We start from the raw sequence: 21,387 nt of genomic DNA on the forward strand, positions 1-21,387 counted from the left end.
ATAACACTTATTGAACCTTAACCTAACCTAAGAATAACACTTATTGAACCTTAACCTAACCTAAGAATAACACTTATTGAACCTTAACCTAACCTAAGAATAACACTTATTGAACCTTAACCTAACCTAAGAATAACACTTATTGAACCTTAACCTAACCTAAGAATAACACTTATTGAACCTTAACCTAACCTAAGAATAACACTTATTGAACCTTAACCTAACCTAAGAATAACACTTATTGAACCTTAACCTAACCTAAGAATAACACTTATTGAACCTTAACCTAACCTAAGAATAACACTTATTGAACCTTAACCTAACCTAAGAATAACACTTATTGAACCTTAACCTAACCCAAGAATAACACTAATTGAACCTTAACCCTAACCCAAGAATAACACTAACCTAGCCTAACACCAAAGAATAACACTAACCTAGCCTAACACCAAAGAATAACACTAACCTAACCTAACACCTAAGAATAACACTAACCTAACCTAACACCAAAGAATAACACTAACCTAACCTAACACCAAAGAATAACACTAACCTAACCTAACACCAAAGAATAACACTAACCTAACCTAACACCAAAGAATAACACTAACCTAACCTAACACCTAAGAATAACACTAACCTAACCTAACACCTAAGAATAACACTAACCTAACCTAACACCTAAGAACAACAATAACCTAACCTAACACCTAAGAACAACAATAACCTAACCTAACACCAAAGAATAACACTAACTAAACCTAACTTAAGAACAACACTAACTAAACCTAACTTAAGAGTAACACTAACTAAACGTAAACCTAACCCAAGAATAACACTAACGTATCCTAAACCTAAACCTAAGAATAACACTAACTAAACCTTACCTAACCTAAACTATCACACCATAAACACGCGTAAAGTCTCGCACCGGAACCGAATTTTTTAACTTGGTAAACATAATCATTAATAATAATTATATTTAAGTGATTTTAAGTCACTTAATTTCAATTTTTCCCCAAAAAAATTGTTAGTTTTCTCTATTTTTTTTTTTTTTTTTTTTGCTACTTATTAAAATATTTAACAAGTTACCCGCACGAATGTTTTTAAGTGTTAATTCGAGGCCATCTTGGCAAAATGGCCGCCAGAAAATTAATCAAAAATTTTCCTTAAGAAATAACAAATCTAATCTTTGCTGCTATACTGCATGGTTAATTTAAATGCGTAGAAGTGAAAATTCATACTTCAAAAAATTAAAATATATATTTGAGTCCACTCCCCCTTTTAAGATAGGCAATATGTCTTCCTCTCTCTCTCTCTATCTCTATCTCTGTCTCTTTCTCGTCTGCTAAAATTAATGTAAAATAGCATAGGCTTAAGGGGCTTTTTAGTTGTTTTTTTTCTTTAGGTTATTTTCTTTTTTTCTAAACGTAATATTAAATGAAGGGTTGGAAATATTAGATTCCATTGCCAAAATAAAATTAAAAAAAAAATAAAAAAAACAGGAGAAACTTAAAAAAGGGGGGAAGGGGTTGGAGGTTTCTTGGATGTACTTGTCATCGTTTCATTTGAATATTCATACACAGGTTCTTAATGGAATACGTACCCCCCCCCATCTCACCCCTTTCAGACCAAAAAGGAAAAAATAAATACTTAACCTAGACCTAAATATTACTTTTCTCCAATTTTATTTTTTTAAATATTTTTTTATTATTTTCATCTTGGGATTGATAATGTATTTGAAATGCTTTTATCCAACCATTATTGGCCAGTTATATTTAAATCAAACTTTATTTTTGAATGTTTTATATTATTATTATTATTATTATTACTATTAAACCCATAAGTTCATGAGATATGTTCCTTCCATAAGTTTGTAAATTCTGGTAACTTAAAAACTGGAGCTTGTAATTTTGAAGTGAGTGAGGTAGGTCATAGATTCAGGGTAAAGCGAGGGAGGCCTGGTGAGTGGGGCGCTGCTGTCAAATTTGGGCTTAGTAATGCGGACTAAATAGGACCTAGATGGAACTTGGTCCTGCATGCAAAATTAATTAACCACCACCGAGTGTACTTAGGACTTCAATGACTCGCTTCCGTCGTTCTCCTTCTCGAACTATAGTTATTTCGAGAACTGTAAGTCTCTCAGTAGCATTACGAATAGTATTGGTAGTGTCTTCATACTTATGGAAGGAACATATCACTATAAACTTATGCTAAACCCGACTAGAAAACGTCTAAAGATGTGTTTAATTTATTATTGGGTTCTTGGTCTATTTTATAAACCGGGGCATTGATTATGCATGAGTCATCTATGAACGGGGGGGGAAGGAGAGGAAATGCGGGTTTAACACTATAGCCTTATCTATTTCTTGGAAGCATGCATGCACACTTGGCCTTAACAAAGGTTATTACGTAAACTATTAAAAGATTTGGCATTGAATTCAAGTTACGATCGAGACGCGTTCCCTGGTTCGACGGGTTATGATTGATATATATTCTTAAAACTCCCAGTTCATTAATAAGCTATGTATTGGCTAATTAAATGGAACCATCTTGACCAGCTGCATGCCGCTATTGCCTTTGCCGTTTTCCGCGTCACTAGCCTGAGTAAGAATGTATGTAACTTCTAAGAATTTGGGCCGAGACACAGACACCGTGTGGTATTTTTCGGCCCCTAATTGATAAGTAAAGTTTGGTTTTACATCAGGAATTCGGGTTCGTACGTTGATAACAACGACAATGGTCTCGCCCAAACACGAAGATGAATACTCTGTACTATCAAGTTACCAATGGCTGCTAACGCCGGTTAATGTTGTAGGATTGTAGGGAAAGTACTTGTCGATATGATTATTGGTGCGCTATGTGACTATCAGTGTTATCGTATTGGTAAGGACAATTCTAATGTCAAAGGTCGATCTTAAAGGGGTAGAGTGAATTGTTCAAATATAAGTTAAGAGTTTATTCGATGGCAGGGTTTGTACAAACCCGGAAAACTTGGGGAAAGTTCAGGGAAAACTAAGGGAAATTTTTGTTTTTGGTAAAATTCAGGGAGAACCAAGGGGGAAATTTGTAATGTTTTGGTAAAGTTCAGGGAAAACTAAGAGAAATGTGTAATGTTTTGATAAAATTCAGGGAAAACTAAGAGAAATGTGTAATGTTTTGATAAAATTCAGGGAAAACTAAGGGAAATGTATGTTTTGGTAAAGTTCAGGGAAAACTAAGAGAAATGTATACTGTTTTTAGTAAAATTCAGGGTAAAAACTTCCCAATTTAACAAAGCTAACTTATTGTCTGCTCAATTTTAACATTTGCATCTACTCAAAATTACCAAAACGTAAATGGTAATCGAAATTAAACGCTACTATCCCATTAAGTAAGTACTTATAAAATTCTCGAATTTAGTTCTAACTCCATTTCAGTAACGTCCCATGCATGGTAGCGGGGGTCCAATGTCTTGATTTGAACGTAAAAATAACGTTAAACCGTGACTAACGTATTTTTTTTTCTCTCTCTTAAATCATGGGGTTACCAAAAAAAAATAATAAAAGTAATAAATATAAAAATAACATTAGATTAAACCAACCACGATTGTTCGTCGTCTCACGGTGGTGCTATATGCCTTGGCCCCTTAAAAAAAAACAATGCCAGTAACATATCCGCTTGCAGAACTGCACAATCGGTGGCCGGGACCCCTCTTTCAACAACCATTGAGTTGGTTCATTCTTTTCCCATGACGCGAAACAATAGTCCATTTTACATTACAAAAATATAACTTATATTCTTCAAGAAGTTGAGAAGATTTGATTGAGTCCACGGGGTATATCCTTATACTTAACTTACTCTATAACTGGAACCATCGACTTTGTTATTCTAAAGATGAAATCATCTTTTTTTTGCGCCACTTGGGTATGCATATGTTATGAGCTTAAGGGGGCGTACATTATTTACTCCCCCCTCTTCGCAGGCGCCTACTATTAAACAGTGCTCACTTTGAAAGTAATTAAGTAGTTAATGTCGAAATTGTGACCTTGATATACCACCAGAACAAATACACATCGTAATTTTGTACGTGCCTAGCTTTAAATAGAGTTAATTCACTGAAATTAAGTTTAATTTCGAATGAACTTTCAGCTGATATACTATAAAGAAGTTAACACTAATCTTAATTAATTTCCTTTGCTGTTATTGCAGATACCGTTATGTTATTATATATTTTTGCAATATGGAGACCAAGTTATAACTCTCTGTTTTCCCATCCATAACTGCAACTCAATTTTGGACAAAATTATAGCTACTTGGAAAGGTTTTAAAGTTAAAATTTGAGGGCTAAACTTAATTCTTTGTGCAATGCAAAGTCTGCTTGGGACTTTGAAGTTCTCAAACTTGGGTGTAAACGCGGAGAATCGGAGTATCCATCCCCTCTCCTCTAACAGAGTAGCGTTCATTTTACGGTGATTTTCGTTTAAGTTTACGTCCAAGGGAGATTTTTAATAATATCAACTTAGAAGGGGGTCTCGCTTCAAGTTGAGATGCTACTACCTAGAACCGGAATTCATACAGCTATAATAGGAATGATTGTGTACGTGCCACTTTCACTAGGTGCAGATTTGTGGGAAGAGCTAGCTAGACTAATCACTACTTGTGACGAATTTTACCTCGCCAATTTTGCCTCTCGTTGCTACCGACAATGAAATCACAGTTATAAAGACGCCATCAGAATTATTATGACGCGTGATGGACAGTAAGTTCCCAAGCCCGGTATACCCACAAAACCCGTATTGAAATTAACATGGGGGATATATATGGGGCCCCAATAATTCCTAGTAGCTGTATGTATTCCTATTCTAGAATCATTTAATTTTAATAGCGGTGCGGTTCCTATAGCGAGTGACCCGTTTTCGCCGTAACCTCTAGCGCGGTTTTTGGTGGTTGTTCATTGCCACCTAAACCTGAAACAACTGGCTTTTACGTTAACATATCTTTCGGGGGTTGGTTGTATGGTTACCACCTTCCGGCACCAAGGCATTATGGGAATGTACATTGTAATAAGTCTAGCGCGTAATTAAATATAAAATAGAAAACCAAATAATATAATTAGAATTGATTGATTGATTGGGAAATTTATCGACTGTTCAAATGTCTGCGACTACAAACATTTCACTGTCACTTTAATTCTAAGATGCGCCTCCTCTCTCTTCTCTCTCTACAGTTTTGGCGTTAATGTAACAGGTTTTAATTTTTTTCATCTCTTGGATCTTCAAACACGTGTAGGTGTGAAAATTCGGCTATTTAGGATTTTGTGCATGACCAAGGCTTGCCAACTTTAATGTCTCACAATTATGTTTTTTTTATTCTTATATTTTTTCTCTCTCTGTATCTATTTTTAAATATATTATTAATATATCAATTTAAGAACCCATGCAGTGATTGTAATTTTGTGAAAGTGCTAGGTCCTAAGTAATTGGAAATATTTGAATTTTGGTAGTTTTCGATTGAATTGAAGAAAAACCTGTCTCCGAATTAAGGTCTCTCGCAATTATGGTGATAATTATAAATGTGCGAAAATTACCGCGCGCAAGTTATAGACTTTAGCCTTGACAACTAACTTATTGGTATAATTTCGCGCCATTTTTGTTAGTGTCACTGTTTCAGGGTCGCTAGATTTAATTACAGTAGCGGCCATTTTGAGCTCAGCGGAAGTAGATTAACAAATAATACGCCGAAGTTACTTTTCCCTAATTTTCCCTGACATTTTTAGTCTAGCATTTGTGAATTCCCAACTTTTCCCTGACAGTTTTGGTCTAGCATTTATAAACTCCCTAACCTTTTGACCCGTTTTTTAGGTCAAATTTTGATATTTAAGATGATTTCTAATCGATTTTTACAATTAAAGTGAATAATTCTTTTGTTTTTCTTATAACTTTGGTTTAATGTACATTTAGCGTGGTATTTTGTGGTCTTAGCTCAATAAGTCTCTTATCGTTAATCGTGATTCGTAGCTCCTCCCCTAAATATGTTCAGGGACTTTTTGGAAGCGGTGTAGTCGGTCCGGGGAAGACCACTCCTCTCATCAGTGGCAACATCATTAACACGTCCCAGCATGCATCGGCGCAAACCCCCCCCCCCTCCTCTCCTCCACCCATCCCTTCGCGACCGTAAAATTCATTTAAATAAAAATATCATCAAGGCAAAGACATCGAGATCCGAGAAATATACTTTTAGAAACCAAAACTTTTTAATCTACCTAACGTTCTTTCTTGGAAACTCTTTAGAGTCAACCGTAGTTTGCTCCGCCTTCTTAAGCCTAATACATTTAACGATTTTAAACTGTCTGGGTCCATTAGGAGTCATAATATTAAATTGTTCAGCCAAGTCTGCTTTAATATTTCATATTTTTTTGGCTTAACTATATAAATTTCTGTTAACACTTGGTCTATTTTCAAAATATTTCTCTCGCTACTAATTTTTGATAAGCCTATTTCTTCAAACTGTCTAGTTGACCTTTTAGGCTTAAAATATATAGACTTCTGTTACACTATTAGACCAGAAAGTTGCTGAACCTACTTGTCTTAGATAACCCAAGGCACTGCTAAGCCTAATTCTTTAAACAATGACTATAAAGTTTCTATTTTAGTTCGTGACCTTTTGACCTAAGAAATATATAGATTTCCATCGCAATATTAGACCAAAAGATGCTCCTACTACTAAGATAACAGAAGGCACTGCTAAGCCTAATTATTTTAACTATGACTCTAAATTGCCTAGGTCAATTCGTGACCTTTTGACCTAAGAAGTATATAGACTTCCCTTGCACTATTAGACCAGAAAGGTGCTACTACTTCAAAAATAAACAAAGGAACTACTAAGCCTAATTATTTTAACTGTGACTGTAAACTGTCTAGTAGTTCAGTTCGTGACCTTTTGACCCAAGTAATTTAAATAGATTTCGTTATAACCATAAAACAATGAGGCGCTATTAAGCCTAACTCTTTTAATTGTAGGCATAGAGCAACTTTAAAATGTCTGGGTTAGAAATAAGAAATAAGAAATAAGACTTTTCTGTACACGTAGTATAGCAAAGTTGGTCTGACACTGACACTAGGTAAGCCTCGGTCTTCTGGTCGTCTAGTTACGTATCGCATCGTATAAAAGGGCTCCCTTTGGAAGAAAGAAAGAAAGAAGTAATTCTTAATTCAGCCCGGAGACTAAACCACCACCGTCTTCTTTGGTGAACTGGCTGGCGCTGGCGTCCATAGCCTCTCTCCTCTTTCTAACATCATCATGCCCCCCTCCTGGCGTTCTACCCCACCCTGCATGCCTATATTTTGATCCGATAAAAAATTCTAGTCCCATTCCTGTTATACGAATTTGGAAAATACCTTCTTCTCTCCGCGCCGTCCGTCCATACAACTCTCATAGATATCGCTAATAGATACAGCGACGTCCTTAATGTATAGTGATTGTTTTTTTTTCTATTTTGCTTAATTGCTCCTGCACTAATTGTTGTAACCCTAAGTTTTTAGTATCATTTTAAAGAGGAGAAATAGGGGTATAACATATTCAAAGGACTTTCCCGTATCTATAATAGAACCAGAGTTAAAATCAAAGGAGTAAGAACAGAATTTAACGCTTTGCGGTTTTGCTTAATTACTTAATTACTAGAGCCCTAATTGTTGTAACTCCAAGTATTTAGTATCGTTGGGTAGGGGAGAAATGGGGCTATGACATATTCAAAGGATTTTGCTATATCTCTTCTAGAACCAGAGTTATAACGCTACAAAGTGGAATTTTCAATAAGGTTTGAAATGAAGAGAATTAAAACTATATTTTAGTAATTTAATTAATTACTCCAGTAATAATTGTAGTAACCTCAATTATTAAGTATCATTTAAAAGAGAAGAAACGGGGCTATCACTACGTATTCAAATGATTTCTTTACAGTTATCTCTTACAAAACTAGAATTATATCGCTCTAAAATTATATTCAATCACCCTGAAGTTGCCACTCATTTACTCATTTCATATATCTATGACGGTATTCTCCCCTTATATTTGCGTTCATGGCATGGTAAAAGGTTACCTCGAGTGTTATCCATTCTGACTCCTTTTAAAAATCAAGGTAACCTAAAAGCAGTGTGAAAGGCTAATAGAATTATCTCGTTACTTTGACTTTAGTCTCGGGTAAGACTGACTCATTGATATAGTATGGCCCTTGATATTTCTTGGCACTTCAAGACTCCAAGTTGAAAGCCCGGGGCCATGAACCACCGCTCTCTCTCTCTCTCTCTGCTTCTTAAAACTTATTTTCATTCCATGGTTTCCTGCGAGATCTAAAAGTTTTTCCTCTCACTCTCTCTCTCCCTCTCTCCATCACCGTGGTTGTCATAAGTAAGTTTATTTGGAACTAAGTCATGTTCTATACTTCGTAATGCTACTGAGAGACTTACAGTTCTCGAGATAACTAGTTCTAAGCAGAACGACGGAAGCGAGTCAATTGAAGTCCTATCTACACTCGGTAGTGGTTAATTTTGCATGCAGGACCAAGTTCCATCTAGGTCCTATTTAGTCTGCATTACTAAGCCCAAATTTGACAGCAGCGCCCCACTCACCAGGCCTCTCTCGCTTTACCCTGAATCTATGACCTAGCTCACGCACTTCAAAATTACAAGCTCCAGTTTCTAAGTTACCAGATATTATAAACTTATGGATGGAACATATCTTATAAACTTATGATACTAACTTCTAAATAAAATAGGCTATCTACAACTCAAAACAAGAGAAAGGAACACACACATATATGCGTATTTTGTCTTATAGACTTAGTTCGGAATTGAATTTACTTATGAGCTAAGAAGCAGCGTATCTATGGAAATGACTGGCGGCGAAATATGTTTTAAAATACTCAATCATAGATATAGGAACGAAGGAATGGGGCATCATTATATTAGCAAGTCCAGTTTTAAGAATATATCGTAGCATATCCATAACGAGCCTGGAAGACATTAATGCCTTTACATACACGACGCGACATCGTCGTCATATTGATCCCAAAGGTTTCTTCTCTTTCTTTTCTTTTTCTTAATTTTTTTTTATTTTCGAGTTATGTCGAGTTGTTATTTGTTAAGCCTATTTTTATTATGTAAGAATCTAATTTGTTCTGAATTTTTAATCACCGCATTATGACTCTTGTTTTTATCCCGGGGTTATTGTCTAAAGGGTGAACGAATTGTACGTGAAATGCGCGTGTAACGTAAAACTCGGGTCAATGTCGCGCAGGTTCTCAAGGTTGCCCGTGATCTATTTAATTATTGTTAAGAATATCGTGGTTTTGAAGTTAATTTCCTAGACCTAGAGTTTTATAAAGTAAATGTGTGTTTATAAAAGGTTTTGTCAGAAATTAATAGGGGTGCGGGCATGTTCTATGAGATATTTTGAGTCGAAAGTGTTCAGTGACATTTTGGAATCAAGGGTCAACGTATTAGAGTTATTATTAACGATGACCTCTTAAAATTAACACGAGAAAGTTCAGATAAATGAAACTGAAAGATAAGAGTTAAGTTGTGACTTCAGTGCCTAGGTTTGGCAGTAGGCGGCCATGTTTGGTACCGATTTGGTTCTATGACGTAGTCACTCTAAGGCTTCTGAGATAACTCTATATGCTAGTTAGTTAAATCAAAGTGGTCATCCTCGAAAAAACTATAATATTTTATATAACTTAGGGGATGTCCCATGGCAAAATTGGTCATAGAACATTTATGACTCAAAATTGATTTCCCATAAAACCATCCCCTGTATAATAACCCTTCCTTTTTGGAATGTACACCCTGTACATAGGAATTTATAGGAATTATAGGACCACTTTGCTCCTTCCTATAAGATAAAATCAAGTGCGAAAATATACTTTGATTAAAATGAAAGTAGTTAAAAATTAAATTTGTTATTTTTAATTGAAATAAGAATAACTGATTTTTATTGTTTTTTCTCTTCATTCAATCTTTCTAAGTTGTCTGTCAATCTTAATATTCAAGTTCAAAATTTTAAAAAGATGAGATGAGAGAGAGAGAGAGGAAGAAACAACATTGAAATCACTTTAACCTGATTTGAAGATGCTGTTCAAAAACGAAAGAAAGAATTCGGATATATCGAGTGCTTTACTTGAACTATAAGAAAAAAAATTCAGCGTTTTCTTTTTCTTGTAGCCACTTCTGTTTACTTTTTATAAAAAGTTTGACTTCGTCAGACTTAAGTATATAAGGTTTTTTTAAGCCGGATCCACATACAAGCTCGTTACCCACGTTACAATTTTTATCATCTTGGATTTGAAGTGAAAACTAACAATGTATGTGAAGTTATAAAAAAAGGGCAAACGGTTCCTTGAGATTCTTCAAAGCCCTTCAACTACTTTTTTCCCAAATTTTTTCCATATTTTATTTATTTTTTTCTTATTTCTTGATTCTAAAATCTAGAGTGAGTAAGTTACTGTTAAAGAAATATCGTATTTTTTGTGTCAATAATTGAACAAGGCAAAAGTTGAAGGGCTGGCTACTAACATAATTCAAGAATTATTATTTTATGAAACTTGATCTCTAGCATCATTAGTAAGTCTTGTTCCTTCATAATCAACGTCAGCTTATGCAGTACTTAAATGAATGCCTGATTTCAGGGGTATTTTACTTAAATGAGCGCCTGATTTCAGGGGTATTTTACTTAAATGAGCGCCTGATTTCAGGGGTATTTTACTTAAATGAGCGCCTAATTTCAGGGGTATTTACTTAAATGGGAGCCTGATTTCAGGGGTATTTTACTTAAATGAGCGCCTGATTTCAGGGGTATTTTACTTATGAGCGCCTGATTTCAGGGGTATTTTACTTAAATGAGCGCCTGATTTCAGGGGTATTTTACTTAAATGAGCGCCTAATTTCAGGGGTATTTACTTAAATGGGAGCCTGATTTCAGGGGTGTTTTACTTTACTGATTTCAATTCGGGGAATATCAGACCTCCTTAAAGAACGTATTTAACTTAACTGACTTCAATTCAGGCAATATTTTCGAGACATTTAATCACTACTAATTTCCACCTGATTTCACTTTTCACGAATATTCCCCCCCCCCTTTCATTCTAAAGTCACGCAGAAAAAACCCCTTAAAAACTATCACGCTTAAAAAATTACGTAATCATAATTCTTTCCACCTGATTTCATTTTCAATTTTTCACGAATCTTAACGCGAACATACCCTTAAAGAAATAGTGCGCCCCTACTGCGCGTGTAGCGAAAACCTTTTTAGGGACTGGACTCCTAGGGCGCCATGAATAAACGAAAAAATAAAAAACCCCAACCTTGTCTCAAGTTAAGGGGGATAAAAAAATCATGTCTTGAAGTCTACCCAGAGTGGTCAGAAGTAACCAACCATCATCCCCAACCCCAAGTGGCGGCGAGTAACAGTTACCAGTACGAAGTATAAAAAGCAGAAGGGGATAATAGAAGAAGTATGACACTCTGTATCCTCTTAATACTTTAGTTATGTAGTTCCATGATTCTTCCTATTCTCACCCCTTTTTGTTCGATCTCCCGCTCATCTAACTTCAGATGGGTGAATTATTTAACTGTTTAGTACTAATTTCTCAGCAATCAATTAACCTACAAACCTCGTATTTCCTTGACGTGGGACAAAAACACACAAGCGCATATATATGTGCCTTGGCAAATAGTTAAGCGCTAGTAGAGTAATGATGAGGGAACTATTTATCGCGGATGTTATTCGGTTTAGCAACCTATGATGTTGAGAAGAACCATGTTATAATTACCAGGCTCGCTTTGTGGTGGTACACTTCTCTCAAAGAGAAGTATTATATACTTCTGGTACAAAAAAAATAAAAACGTGGGATCTAGCAGTAGCTTAAATTTGACCTCTCTCTCTCGTTGTTGAAGTCAAGCCAAAGAGAAAATCTCTTATAATTCTGTGATTTTTGTTGCGCCTCCCTAGACTAAATCGAATCAAACAACTCTTGACCTTTCCTCGGGGGGATTATTTTTAGGCCTAAAAAGAAACCTTCTTTCCTTTAAAAAATTTAACACAAAATACTTTAAGAGGTTCCAAAAGATATATTTTTTTTCTTCGGCATCGAGCACTGCATGCCGTGGCCGTGGGTGGAACGACGTTTAAATCTTTACACGCTTTACCCGATTTATGGATAGACATAGTTTCCCCCCAAGATTAGTTTAGTTTAAGTATGTATGGTTTTTCGGTTTTTGGAAGACGGGCGTCGGTCGCGCTAAGCCTAACTTGAAATATTAGGCTTAAATGGTGGCCTGCGGAGAACGCTTGGAATACAGTTTATGGATGTCTCTTGTTTTTCGTATAAGGTTTAATGTATGTTGGTTATAATTAGAAATAAGTTATTTATGTGTTGGTTTAAAAGTAGGCTAAACTAATTCTAAACTAGGCTTAACTGTATCTCGCTTTCGAACTAGGCTTAACTGTATCTCGCTTTCGAACTAGGCTTAACTGTATCTCGCTTTCGAACTAGGCTTAACTGTATCTCGGTTTCGAACTAGGCTTAACTGTATCTCGGTTTCGAACTAGGCTTAACTGTATCTCGGTTTCGAACTAGGCTTAACTGTATCTCGCTTTCGAACTAGGCTTAACTGTATCTCGCTTTCGAACTAGGCTTAACTGTATCTCGCTTTCGAACTAGGCTTAACTGTATCTCGGTTTCGAACTAGGCTTAACTGTATCTCGGTTTCGAACTAGGCTTAACTGTATCTCGGTTTCGAACTAGGCTTAACTGTATCTCGGTTTCGAACTAGGCTTAACTGTATCTCGTCTTCGAGCTAGGCTTAACCGTATCTCGTCTTCGAGCTAGGCTTAACCGTATCTCGGCTTCGAACTAGGCTTGACTGTATCTCGGCTTCGAACTAGGCTCAGACGTACCTTCATTTACTTATAATTCGAAATAGACCTAAACTTCTAATTATAGAAATATTATCCACATGTTTTGACCAAGGCTTAACGCGTTAGCTGATTTGAAAGAGTTGCGTGCTGGGCAACCTACCACTTCCACTTCCAGATCCAGCAGGACCAAAAGCAAGCAGGGTATAAAAGCAAAGTCATTCAATCAGTCTTTGGCTGGTTTTTGGTTTGGCGGGCGTTTCGCGGCTAAGCCTAACTTTAAATTTTCTCTCTTTAGATAAACGCCCTTCTCTGTTACCGGCGCGCGGAAAATGGGTGATATCTAAAACCCGGAACAATTACAATAGAACTTAATAGTATATCTCTATACTTTCTCTCCAAATTCAACCCGGGGCGAATGGACTGGTATGTTGTACAGCGTCTGCCTGCGTGTAAACTTTTGGAATGACCGCCATAGCTCTCTCTGCACGCTGTGCCTACCATAATCTTAAAACGCCAAATTTCAAACGCCCTACGTGTCACGTATACCCCATTCCCATTCCCATAGTGTTAATGCCGCCAAGACTACAATTTATAACACACGTGATATCAACTCTAGTAGTAGTAATTATATGTACCTACATTCTTGTCACGAGAATAATATAGTTTGTTTCACGTGGTGCAAGAATTAGTTAAGATAACCCGTTAATTTATTTGAATGCTTAATTATTTAATTTGATGATGACAGACCCACCAGCCGATGCCAGAAACTGAACAGACAACGTAAAACTGATACTAAGAAGTGATATCTAGTTTATTAGGGAGAAATTATAAGATGCCTAAGTATTCGCGCGCCATAGTCCTTCAGTCCCCCTTTCAAAATACAAGGGGGATGTAAAAGGAGGTCGGGCTATTTCGTCTCGCCTCAGTCGGAACCAATGAGATGCTGGTTGTAATTTAGAGGCGTCGTTTAACTCCGGACAGGCTACGTTACGTTTGGACTGAAGATAAAGCTAGATCATAAATGTGGATGAATGAATTTATACCTTCTCCCTAATAAACTATAGATATCACTTCTTGCTGATACTAAATTTAGAAAAAAGACCTTGATATACTATAACCATAATCTCACCAACCATAGGAGCAAAGCGACCCTCCGAGGGGCAGGTTTCCCTTTTCCCCCATAGGGAAACATTTATAATATCCATAGCTAGGCCTAAATGATGATAATTCCCATCTTTTTCATCTCCTGATTTCTCCAATCGGGAAAGTTTTTGGTTAAAACTTAGATAAGAAATATAATCACTCCATCCCTAGCTCTGGTTCTCTCTTTCTCTCTCTCTCTCTCCATCTTCTCTCTCTCTTGCTGTGAGATAGAGAGGGACGTGATCCGATTTCATATTTTTGTCTAGGTCCCTCCTCTAGCTATTTAAAGTCTATTATTTATTTTGCCGTCTTATGGGAGTGGTACCTTAACATTTTCGTTTTGTTTTCGCCATTCTTTTGTGGGTTGAAGAAGTTGAAATATAGAAAATTAGCATTAAGAGGCCCGTCGCCGCCATTGCCTTTATAAAATCTTATCGAACAAAAGACAGATTTATTTTATTTTTTAATATTAGGGTGCGGATGTATAAGTTTTTCTCATTTTTATCACGCGTTTAATTTAAAAAAAAATCTAAAGAAAAAGTTGTTTCTTTCAAATTTAATGATAAAACTATATGGGATTGAATTTGAAATTTTCATATTTTAATTTTATAATGGATCGAGGGGATTATTACGTCAGTGAGATTATACGGTCACGTGGTGGATCTACTCTACCGTGAAAAGGATAAGTCAGGCTGTTTTATACAGTGAAAGGTTTCGTCGTATCTCTTGTAGAACCAACCGCAGACTTATAAAGTGGAGACTTTGTCATATGCTTTTAATTGCATCTCTTTATATTTTCCTTAATTACTCGGGCCCTGTTTGTTGTAACCCCAAGTAATTGGTATCATTTGAAAGAGAAGAAATAGGGCTATGACATACTCAAAGGAATTCCACGTATCTCTTAAAGAACCAGAGTTATAAGTGGAGACTTGGCCACATGCGTTTTAATTGTATCTTTTTATATTTTTCTTAATTACTCGGGCCCTGATTGTTGGAACCCCAAGTAATTGATACCAATTGAAAGGTTAGAGATGGGGCTATAACATACTCAAAGGATTTCCCCGTATCTCTTATAGAACCGGAGTTATAGCCCTTCAAAGTTGACCGAACTTAAATTTTTAAATTTTAGAAATGAAAATATAACTTTGGATAAATAAACCTAGCTCCTTATATCACGAGATTTTTTATAAAGACGATATTTTGATAACACTATCACGTGACTCTAAATAACAATTTGCGCGAGACCAAATTGATTTCTTCTCATCATCCTTAATTGGATCCAATCCTAAAACTCTAGTTGTTTACGCTAAGGTCAGAATTCGGCGCTGCAAGTGCATATGCATTTAACTTATTTTTTTTCTGTTTCTTTTCTAAGCTTGTCGATTTGCTCAAAAGGGGGCGGTTCCAATTTTTCTACCATCTCCCCATTCCAAGGAAGATTTATTACAAAGCTCCCTCTTTCCCTCCCCCCCCCCCTCTCTCTCTCTACCTCTCTCTTTGAGGAGTGAGAGAGAGAAAAAACTGGGGGAGTTTTGACTAAAAAAAATCCATTTCTCATACTAGAACGTTTTGGTTCACTTTTATATAAAAACTAATTAAACGTCCCCCCATTACAATTTTCACTAGGAGTGGAGCTAGGGAACTTTTAGAGGTGTGGGATATTTGGTGGAAACGAGCTAGGGAAGTGTTAGACCCCTTTATAGGAAGAACCAAATTGTTTTCAAGTATTAATATACAGCATATCTTTGGATAAAAAAATTTGTAGCAACGCTACCTGAATGATCGGTCCCTAAACCAATTGATTAATTTTAAATTGGAAAAGAATAAGAGAAACTCGTATCCGATTTTCAATATAAATGTAAAATTTGACCCTAGTTAACTTTGTGGGCGTTTTTAACCATTTTTTCATAAGCGGAAGAAAATCTTTAATTTTTCTCTTTTTTTTTTAAGTTGGTAAATCACGGATATTCTGAATTCAGTATTCGTCGAATGCCGAGTTAACTGATTGCTCATACGAATATTAGTTTTTGAATATCGTATTTGTCTACATGGCTCGCTCGCTATTCGGCGAACAAATGTTGACGGCGTCTGAGGCCGACTTAAAAATACTTTGTAAATGTAAGGTAGGGTATAACATCGGATACTTTTAACCTTTGAGTTTTCTCATGGCATATTTTGTTGTTAAGGCTATGTATTTTTTTACTTCCCCACTATACGCGACTAGACTGTGTATGGGGGGGAATAAATAGTATTATTCCCCCTAAAAGTCAAAAGGAATTACCCACATTTCTGAGTCTTGACATGTGTAAAATTTATCTAGTATATTTTTAACCCCCCCCCCCCCTCTCCCTTTTTCCTCCACGAAAGGAAAGGAATATTTTGTATTCATGGTTTCGTAAGGTAAGGGAGTCGACCAAATTTAAACTAAAACTAATTTCAGTTTATATAAAGAAAAAAAATTTTTTTTTTATTTTAAATAATAATTTATTTTGTTTATTTTTGAAAAATTAAATTTAATTGAGGGCTAATTATTTATTGGTGGGTGTTTTAAATCCGTGTGATTTACACCTTGAATTAATAGACGTAGGTTAAAGTTTAGGGTTATAATTTTAAAGGGAAGGTGTAATGTTCTGTTTATTTATTTATTTATTTATTTATTTATTTAAATAAACGTCCTTACTAACAAGGCCAAGAAATATCCATAGCCCATAGACGCGCTGCTCTAGATGGCAGTGCTTAACAATCCCCTACTATTACCAAAGGGTAGGGGCATCAGCGAGAGAACTCTCAGTTGGAGTGGGAGCTGAGTTTCATGACATAATTTACACTGCCATATTGGTGGTGGGTTTAAAGCAGGAATGAAGCTGAGACCACCCAATATGGCTACCAGAACAGAACAACGGTAAGACTTGGGAGGGTATGACGTACTACTATCCCATCTGAAAGCTCTCTATTCTGGGTTGGAGACTTAAATTCGTCGTCGCACTATGGCCCACCAACATTACTAGTTTACTACTCCATTTCAGGTAGAAATAACCCTTTCCTTTCGTTAATTTCATCTGTACCTTTAAAACAAACCTAGAAATTGGCGGTCCAATAAATCATATATACGTTGGCGGCTACGATCTTAAGTTCTAAGTCTCAATTTCAAAAAAGGCGAGTGCAAAGAACTCTAATATGATTTTTAAAATAGAAACAAAAGGGTTAGTCTTTCTTCTTATATAACGAATGAATCCCCGATTCTCTCTCTCTCGGAATCTCGGACTCCACTCCGATTGTCAGGAGACCAGAGAGAGGGGGGAAGGGGGGTTAGAACAGTTCTTCTTCCTATTCAATACATCACTGTATCCGTGACTCCTACCAAATTAGCCCATACCAACATCAATCAGTTTAATTCATAGATATCAGAAACAAACTTCGATAAAAGCAGCCAGATAAATTTCCAGGTGCGCTCAATGTTTTATATTGAACTTCAACTTGTGTCTCTTTTATATTACATTTAAAATATTTCGAAATTGCATTTATTTTTACTCCTAATTAACGAATATCTGCTTTAACTGTATTTGTGCAAATTCGAAAATGCAATTTTATTTATTTGCTCAAAGGAAAATAATTTTACAAATAATATTCTCTCATTTTTAATTTTAAGAGAAAAAATTATGATTTTTTTTACTTGTAATTTTTCATTATTTGTGAAATTTTCCCGGATTTTCCAAAATAATTAATAATTAGGTATGATATTTTCCCGGATTTTCCCATACGCACAACCCTTGGGGTACTGGAAATTTGAGAGTGATTAGCCCCTCGAAACCCGTTATACGAATGATCTAGAATGCGAACCAGAGGGGCTACTCACTGAGCGCAACCAATAAACCCTTTACTCCACGTATTCTTCATAAACTATACCCTTCAAATAATCTCGTGTAACCCTTTATGTTCTTGAAATCTGTGTGGGAGTGATTAGTCCCTCGAAATACTACTTCCTCCTTCCCTTCCCTGGATCATGAGTGCGAAAATAGTCCGAAGGAAACCACGCTAAAGGCGTGATTGGTTTGGGGAAAAAAATGTATGTAAGATTGAGAAGGGTCATTTTCTCTTTTCGTTCATCACGAAAAATGTTCTTCGGACGACACCCAATTTCTTTCAATACTCCATTTTAGCTTCCTTTCCAAGAAACGACTAGTTTTGTTCGATGAAATAGAACGATTATGGTCTAAAGGTGGCGCCTATAATTGGTGTATTAGCTTCCACTAGCTTTGAGCCATTTCCATCCATTTATTTAAACAGTTAAGTAGTTATATCCTAAGTTCAACGTCCTAGTTGCCCGTTGCCGTATATACCACCATAGCTCTTACCTGTCTTAACCATAACGCTAAGTAATTAGCCATAAAGGTTAAATTAGGGTCAAGTAATTACGAGTAATTGTACATGGCATGACATGACGTCTCGTCTAGTTGTTGAAGTAGCTAGAACTTTAATTTTAAAGTTGTTAATTAAACTCTAAATAATTTCAACGAATCTAGTAGTGGACTTCACCCATGTACCACCATAAGTTTATAAGATATGTTGCAACCATAAGTTTGTAAATTCTAGTAACTTAGAAACTGGAGCTTGTAATTTTGAAGTGAGGGAGTGAGGTAGGTCAGAGATTCAGGGTTGTGAGGCGCTGCTGTCAAATTTGGGCTAAGTAATGCAGACTAAATAGGACCTAGATGGAACTTGGTCCTGCATGCAAAATTTTTAAGCTTATGCTGCCAGTAAATAGAAATAAATAACATTCCCAAGTAAAATTTGACCAAGGCTTAAGAAGTATTAGGCTTAGCATTTTAAATTTTCGATCTCCATCCAGAAAATATTCTCAATGTTTGCGTTTAGGATTGTACAAATTCTTAAACGTATTTGCTTCCAAAATCAAACTGAGAGAAAACCTTCCCAGAAATCCTTTCGTCAACTCTAAAAATTTTCACGTAGTAGACGAAAAATATTTGAGCCGCGCCTGATATAAAATTCTTATCATAAATTAGTACTGAAGTTGAAGCTGAATGAATGTAAATTTATACTCGGTTTATCTATTATTAACTTCGGTACAAACTCCACGTGAAAAAATTCGAACTTCCACGAGATTTAACTTTTTTTACTATGAGAATATACTACTACTAAAGCTAAGTAGCCGCGTTATTAAATTACGGTATTTACGATATAATTCACGGTTTAAATTCGTACTTAAAAAACATATCTGCTTTATAAAGTTGAATCCGGGTTTGGATGGGTATGAAAAAAAAAAAAAAAAATCCATAGGCGATGTTTACTTTGGCCAAGGCTTAGATAGAGGGAAATATATGGGCCAAGAAAAGGGGATAAAAAGCGCCTGCTTTATGCTAGAAGTTATAAGAATTCAGCTTTGAATTCTTTGAGCCTTTTTTCACCCGAATATTTATTTATATATAAAGTTTTCTATAGCTAAGCCTAAACGGTATTTTCTATTGAATTTCTTGTAATAAAAATACTTTTTATACATAAAAATAAACATTTAGACTCGGATAGAAATATGTTATTTTGGAATCTTTTTACTGGGCATTCGTACAAATGCATTATGGGTAGGAGTTTTATTAAATTCTGCAAACACGTATTTGATTATTTCGCTGTTTGGCGAGTAGCGAATATTTCCCCGGTTGTGGTTAGCCCATTGGTAAGATGCAAGGATTTTTTAAAGGGAGCATAAAGCAAACTGAAAATCGTTCGCTATGATTGGCGATGGGTTTGGTAACGTTACGTAACTAGCTCTCCATTTAAACGTGGTGTCAAATTGTAATAGTTTTATTTTAATATTAGATTTAATACCGATTTTTAATCGCTTGGTTTTATCAAGAAGTGATATCTATAGTTTATAAGGGAGAAGGTATAAATTCATTCATCCACATTTATAATCTAGCTTTATCTCCAGTTCAAACGTATAGTAGGTCCGGAGTTAATCCCAGCCGCCTCTAAACTACAGCCAGCATGCATCTCATTGGTTCTTGAAAACTCACGTCAGCGCCTACGCGACGAAAATTACAGTCATATTTTCCGACTGAGGAGAGGCAGCGAAATAGCCCGGCCTCCTTTTACGTCCCCCCTTGTATTTTGAAAGGGGGACTGGGACTATGGCCCGCGCGAATACTTAGGCATCTTATACCTTCTCCCTAATAAACTAGATATCGCTTCTTGGTTTTATACTTCTTTTTCTGTACGCTCGATAATAGGCGAGCACCGAGCACGAGCACCCCTTTCCACTAATACTCGCTCGGTACTTTGCGAATACACGAACAAACTTGGTTATAAGCGAAATTTATTTTTGGGGGCAAAAACAGAAAAACCAAAAAAAAAAAAAATTTAAATTCGGAATGATTTCATAGAATTCTTTCAAATTCCGCGTGGGATGCTGGAATTCCAACCTTTCCTAAACTTTTTAAAGGCAAAGTAAAGAATTTTAAAATTCGGCTTGAAAAAGATTTAAATATTTCTGAACTAACCTACATATTTTCTTCCAAATCCAAAATTATTTCTAATTATATACTGAAAATATCTCCGTATAATGAGCCCGGTTCCTTGTCAGCAAAACGTTTGATTGAATGATTATTACAGAATATTCTACACGCGTTATTATTATTTCTTTTTTACAATGAACTGAGCTCAATACATCACTCAAGTCAGCCAGAAAAATAATATCTGTTTAAAACAGAAGATACTCTATGAAACCGTGCCAATCTTTTAAAATCTAGAACAATTATTATCTCGTAAAATGATGCCAGTATCTTTAATAACAAAGGGCTATAATGAAAAACAACTTCGTATACATTTTTTTTTAAAAAAATTTCAGAATAATTAGGTTGTTTTTTGTCTTTCATTTTTACTGCTTGAATATGTGTTAACTCTCACGATGAGTTAATGACTTCTCATCTTCTTCAGATAGTAAATTTATTAGTTACTAATTAACTAAATATTCTTGGGTGAATTTTAATAATTTAAAGTTAATTGCTCCTTATATTCTTCCTATCTTGTAAATTCATGTATTACTAATTAATAACATATTCTTGGGTGAATTTTACTAATTAAGTCAGTGGCTAATCAATTATTTCTACATTTTTTGGATAAATTTGAATAATTTATTCTTTAATTAAAGAAAAACTAATCAATTCATTCTAAAATTTAACTAAATATTCTTGGTCTAATTCATTCTACAACTTAGCAAAATATTCTTGGTTTAATTCATTCTACAACTTAGCAAAATATTCTTGGTTTAATTCATTCTACAACTTAGCAAAATATTCTTGGTTCGACTACTAAATAATTCTAGAATTTGACATAATA

General features: G+C 35.5%; 1 protein-coding gene and 1 long non-coding RNA gene across 2 annotated transcripts in view; one reads left to right on the forward strand and one right to left on the reverse strand.

Moving 5' to 3' along the window:
- ft (cadherin-related tumor suppressor fat) overlaps positions 1-21,387 on the reverse strand; it is an 85,040-nt gene that overhangs the window by 49,731 nt on the left and 13,922 nt on the right. The window lies entirely within an intron of this gene.
- On the forward strand, positions 12,062-13,371 carry LOC149718191 (uncharacterized). The gene is made up of 3 exons (XR_016384129.1): positions 12,062-12,372; positions 13,007-13,095; positions 13,190-13,371. It is a non-coding gene; the product is annotated as an uncharacterized LOC149718191 (long non-coding RNA).

The sequence above is a fragment of the Phalangium opilio genome, unplaced genomic scaffold, assembly GCF_054372755.1.
Source record: "Phalangium opilio isolate 3A_F unplaced genomic scaffold, DU_Popi_V2 ptg000002l_1, whole genome shotgun sequence".
Lineage (NCBI taxonomy): Eukaryota > Metazoa > Arthropoda > Arachnida > Opiliones > Phalangiidae > Phalangium > Phalangium opilio.